General features: G+C 49.9%; 1 protein-coding gene across 1 annotated transcript in view; it reads left to right on the top strand.

Annotated features, from left to right (window-relative positions):
* ARHGAP26 (Rho GTPase activating protein 26) overlaps positions 1-5,916 on the top strand; it is a 529,711-nt gene that overhangs the window by 404,728 nt on the left and 119,067 nt on the right. The window lies entirely within an intron of this gene.

The raw sequence follows: 5,916 nt of genomic DNA, 5'->3' as shown, positions 1-5,916 counted from the left end.
AGGGTGGAGGGAGGGTGGGGTAGAAAGGGGGAACCCAGTCATTTTCATTGTGAAGTGCCTTTATGTGCCCCACAGGACAGGGGAGGCTTGTTGTATGTTTTTCAGCCTGTTCCTCTGTGTCAGCAAAGATAACCGGGAACAACCCTTTCCGCAATAGGGGAAATCACAGCCTCCTAAGGATCACCCAGACTGTCTCTATATACCCTCAACTACTAAATGGGATTGTTTCCTTTAAAGGGATTGTTATTAAAACTCCCCAAACCACTTTCCAAATTGCCAGTCCCTCGGCCAAAATGCTGAAATCAACAGGACATCAGATTTCCAACTGTCCTTAAAAAGCCTCTCTGCAGCTACCGGCTCTGAATTTGGCTTGTTAACCTGCAGAGTGAATGAGCCCCGCTAAGAGTGGCCTGGTCATCGTAGGCTAGGGCCCTGCGCAGCCCTCCATGCCATGGTCTGATGTGAGGACGAGCTGCGTGCGTTCCTTCTGATTTCCTTTCCCAAAGCAAATGCTTTTCTGATTAAGCAAGCCAACCTCCTTCTATCTGGGACCTTGATGTTTGCATTTGTGTCTCAAGAAAATGCTAAGTCTCCTCTCACATAGACGACTGTCTGCTTTGCCTTGAAATCCATGGGTCTCTGCCATTGAGTTACCATCTCCAAGCAGCTTAAAGTCACGGAGCCCAGGCTCTTCTTCATGGCCGAATTTTCCTCCCTTAAAAGTCACGGCAGATCAACAATAAAACACACATACGAGTGGGAGACTCCTAACCCTTTTAAATGGCGGGAGCATGTGAGAGATGGAACCAGAATAGGGATCCATATGATTGCATGACATGGCAAAGAACACCTTGTGTCAATGCTGTACAGTGGTCAAGGTGGGTCAGTGAACTGTGACCTTTCCGGGCAACACAAGGGAAAGAGAACAGCAAAGTTGACCTTTGCTGCACGCAGTTAGGATGGTGTTTTGCAAAGAACAAAATTAAATGTACACTTTTAAATTAAATCCCTGTGGCCAAACAGCAAACAATTTGTTGCTGAGTCTCCACTTACGTTCTTGCTTTACTTTTGTAGATCTCCTTTTTTATTGCGTTCAGAAAAACCAAACCCACTGCCAGTGAGTTGATTCTGGCTCATAGGGCCCCATTAGGATGGGGTAGAACTACCCTAACCATCCCCGGGATTGTACATCTGTATGGAGGCAGACTTCCACATTTTCTCCTCAGGGGCAGCTGGTAGTTTCACCATCAACCTTTCCGATAGCAGCCAAGCACTTGCCCACGGCGCCACCGGGGCTTCTCTACTGAAGGCCAAACCATGCCTTAGGTGCCTTGCAAATAGCATCTTCGGTCTGCAATAGAGCTGTGGTAGGTTTTCACTGATGAGGAGTCTGAAGGCCATAGAATTCCTTAACTTACTCAAGGTCACAGCTGGTGAGTGACTAGATCCACCAGACTCCAACATTTAAGAGCATTGCATTTTGTCCCTTGGCTTTCCAATGAACTCTAGATACAAAGATCATACCACCACGCATCCGTCACTTTGTGATACCATGGTGTCTTCTGTGTTGCTCTCATCCCGCTGGTCTTTGAAACACCAGCAGAGCCCCTTGTAATGGGCAGGTTTCCAGGTGGAGCAGTGAGTCCAAGGCAGACTAGGAGGAAAGACTTGATGGTCCGTTTCCCAAAATGAGCCTATTGATCAGCAACTTTAGATCTCCACAGAACATTGTCTGATACCGGACTGGAGGATGAGCTTCTTGGCTTGGAAGGCACTTACAACACACGGTGGCGGCAACAGTAGACTGACTGAAACACGGGCTCGGGAAGTTGGGGTAGGACCGGGCAGCGTTTTGTCCTGTGGGCACAGCGTTGGCAGAGCTCAAGCCAACTCCATGGAAGTTCACAGCAACCTAAAGACCGCTGTGCAGACATGGAGTCAAACTGTGGAGGTCCTAACCCGGCTGCCCTGATCTGGGCAATGCCAAGCAAGGCTGTTAATCCCAGCGAGTCAGTTTCTCACCTCCAAAATGGCAAGAGTAATGATGTCTCCCTGGAAGGATCATTGTGAGCTTAAAGATAAAGTAATAATAGTAATACATGAAATAACCCAAGCAAATCCGGTGAAACCTGGGAGGGGACTCAATGACTTGTTTCTCCAGGTCTCCCGAGTTTTCTCCCTTTGAGAGGGTGGCAGGGTGCAATCGGTCCCCTTTCTGTGATTGGTTTCATTGGGGACAGATTTGCATTTTCCTTCTCTGACAGGCTCTGGCTTTTGCAGGTTGGACTGTAACGGAAGCACTCAACAAAGCTTGGTTACAGGTGTTTTTTTCACCATCCACCGACCCCTCCTGCCTGTTCTCTACCAGGTGCTGTGCTAAGGGTTTTATGTGCATTACCTTGTCTACTGCCCTGCACAGGCAGGTATTGGATCCCCATTTGCAGAAAGACAACAGACTCAGAGGAGTTAAGGAAGGTGCCTGAGATCACGGAGCCAGTAGATTACAGAGCCAGGATTTGAATCCAAGTCTGTTTAGCTCCAAAGTCTGTTTGCTTTCTACCCACATAACTACTTTAGGTTCTGGTCCTGCGGTCTTATAGTACTGACAGCAAGGATGTCGATGGCAGTCTGTGCTGGTGCCTGCAGGTTTAGCTGTCGGCTGGGCCACTGAGGAAGAGGCAGGATTCAGATTCGGACAGCGGAAACTGAGCTCCTGGCTACTGTGCCCCATGGCTTAGGAGGAAACAGTAGCTCAGTATTTATGGGTCTGCTAATTCCACTTATAGGAAGCTTGAAATTGGGACTACTTGGAGGGGTTACCCAGATTTATGTTGTATTTTACAAGCGTACTCCTCAGTAGTGATGTCAGGCTTCTGATCTTCCTAACGTGTATGTCCAAGGCATGCTTGACTTTAGTTGGTAAGCTTGGGCCCTGCCCTGGGGCCACAGAGTCCCCACCCCCCTTGGGTAAATTTGGAAAGTCACTTTGAAAAGAGTAGATGGTAGCGTTCCATGAATTCATTGCTTTGGGTTGTATGCCCATGTGACCCCATTATCCAGCAGGATCATTTGTAGAGTGCTACTTCTTAAGAGACCAGAGAACGCTGCATCAGATTCTCTGGAAATCGTCTCCTCAAAACTCAGACTGGATTAGAATAACCTACAAAAGTGGCAACAACTCGGGTTTCCACCAGAATTCCAACTCGAAGGTGCAGTATTACCGAGGCAGATGCTTGGCCTGCTGGGAAAAGGCTCTGCAGCCTTTCCACACTTCCAGGAGCCCTGGCAGCGAAGCGCTCCACCTCCAGCCAGAGGAACCTTGGGAGAAAGGTCTGGCCATCTACTCTGGAAAGGTCAACGCCTTGAACCCCCTCTGGAGCACTTCGAATCAGATACCTGCGGGCTCACCCCGAGGCACAGTGGGCTCGATAGCAACTGGTTTGGTGTTTTTTTGTGTGGGCTTTCTGCGTGTGTTCAAGTTTCAGTGATCATTTAAATGAACAAAAGTAATTTAGGGTCTGTCATCTGCTCAGATTTGCAACTTGCAAAAAGTTATGCAGCCACAGCGAGGCTGCCCCAGCCGTGGCACTGTACGTGGGGCTGTGGGCTCACTCGCACCGCACTGCATCTGATCGTGAGAACCGCCCTATCAGCACTCTTCAGAAGTCTGGCCCTGACCCCCACATACCGAAAACCAGAGAACTGGCTGGCCAGAAGGTCGTTCTTGTCCAGGGCCAAAAGGGCTGACAGTTACCCCTCAGGTAGACCTGGGTTTTGTTGCGGTGGTTTTAGGCTGTTGCAGTGGCCCTCAGCCCCGTGTCTTACAGAGGAGAAATGCTCCGTAGGATTTGCTGTGAGCTTTATGGAATCAGAGCTCAGGCTTCTTTGCCCTGGGAGCCACTGAGCGGATTCATGCAGCCAGTCTTGAAGTTAGCAGCCGGTCACAAAGGGCCTGTGCTGGACGGACGAGCACTTCTTTTAGAGGACGCAGTCAATGAGCAGAATGAAATCCTCCCTCCTCTGTGTTTCCACTTGTCTTCCTACTCTGCTGCGCATCAACGTTGTTTTGGAAACAATTCTTCGCGCACCTGTTGAAGTCCCTTGCTGCTTATCCTCTTGTTTCACTAGTGCGTGCTTCAGTTCTGAGGATGGAGCCCTTGTCATGCTTGTACTGACAGTTTATGTACATTTCCTCCACTCCCAATGCCGTAAGGGACAGGTCCCATTCTCAGTAGCTCATTAAGAAAAGAGAAACAAAATTGGGAGGCCAGATGGAAGGGGTGTGCAGGTGGGGTGGAGCGTGAGAATCAGGCCTGTCACTAGCTGTGAATTCATTTTCCGAGCCGGGGATGGATGAAGGTGCTAAACTTGCAGCCAGAGGCGGAAGAATGTGAATGGACACCAGTATTCGTTGAAGTCCATACCAGTGCCTTCGGGGCGCTGGTTTCTGTAGCGGAGATTGCCTGGCAGAGATGAGCAGAATCACAGTTGAGGTGCTTGGAGGCTGTGGCTGTTAGAAAGGACTCCCTGAGGGGACTTCTGTCCTGCTACCACCCCACTTAGCAGGATGTCAGGTCAGGAAACCTCGTGGTGAAAGGGCCATTGCTGGGTGTGCAGAGATGACCTCCGTGTAGAGATAAGTCATGAAAAGGACCCAGCACCGGGGCTGGCAGGTGCCAACACGTGAAGCGAGAACCCTTTTGAAATGGTGACAGTGGTGGTGCCCAACAAGGGTGTCGCCTTGGAGCAGTCACGAAGCAGCATTGTTTGGGGGACAAAGTAAATGAGGGGAAGGCTTCCTACAGCTGCAGGCCTGGTGATGATCAACCATCAGGGCCCTTGTCGTTTCTTCCCCTTGCTAAGTCTCACATCGAAGCTCAGGACCTGTGTGGCTCCGGCAAACACCCCGGTTCCCAGTCTGCTGCCGCTGCTGCTGCTGCGTCTTCCCTCCTGTCTCCCCCAACCCCGACTGAACTCAGCCAGGGAGTGAGTCCATTTATTTTGCTGAAAGCGTGCATCCCCCTAGAGACGATAGGATCGTGCTGTATTCAGACAGCTGTGTTTGGGAGTGAGATGGGCTTAGCCAGCTGGCTGGCATCATTGGGGGGACCCAAGGAGCTGCCAACCCATGAAGAGCAGCTGTTTGGGCCGGAAGTCTTATCATGCTTCAGAGTGTGCTTTCCACTGACCAGCGTTTGCTGCTCTTCATGCACACACAGTGGCGCGAGAACCGTGGAAGAGAGTGTGGTCTGTCTAGGGCCATCGGAGGTGAGGGTGCCACCACCGTCCTCTTGCCTCTCACTGTGTTGTTGTCCCCTTGTGGGAAAGACAGTCTCTGGTTTACGTCTCATTTTAGTTTCCTTTTTATGAATTAATAATGTTTTTTTAAATCAGTTTTAGGGGCTCATTCAACTCTTATCACAAGCCATACATACATCAATTGTGTAAAGCACATTTGGACATTCATTGCCCTCATCATGCTCAAAACATCCGCTCTCCACTTAAGCCCCTGGCATCAGCTTCTCATTTCCCCCTCCTTCTCCGCTCCCCCCTCCCTCATGAACCCTGGATAATTTATAAATTATTATTTTTCCGTTATCTTGCCCTGTCCGATGTCTCCCTTCACCTACTTTTCTGTTGTCCATCCCACAGGGAGGAGATCACATGTAGATCCTTGTGATCAGTTCCTCCTTTCAACCCCACCCTCCCCCTACCCTCCCAGTATCACCACTCACACCAGAATGGTCTGAAGGGGATCATCTGCCCTGGATTCCCTGTGTTTTCAGTTCCTATCTGTACCAGTGTACATCCTCTGGTCTAGCCATATTTGTAAGGTAGAATTGGGATCATGATAGTGGGGGAGTGGGTGGGGGAAGAAGCATTTAGGAACTAGAGGAAAGGTGTATGTTTCATCGT

The sequence above is a fragment of the Echinops telfairi genome, unplaced genomic scaffold (assembly GCF_000313985.2).
Source record: "Echinops telfairi isolate 266 unplaced genomic scaffold, ASM31398v2 ScPeMD7_7469;HRSCAF=8507_0, whole genome shotgun sequence".
In the NCBI taxonomy this organism is placed as follows: Eukaryota; Metazoa; Chordata; class Mammalia; order Afrosoricida; family Tenrecidae; genus Echinops; species Echinops telfairi.
This window is presented reverse-complemented; position numbering and strand designations above follow the sequence as displayed.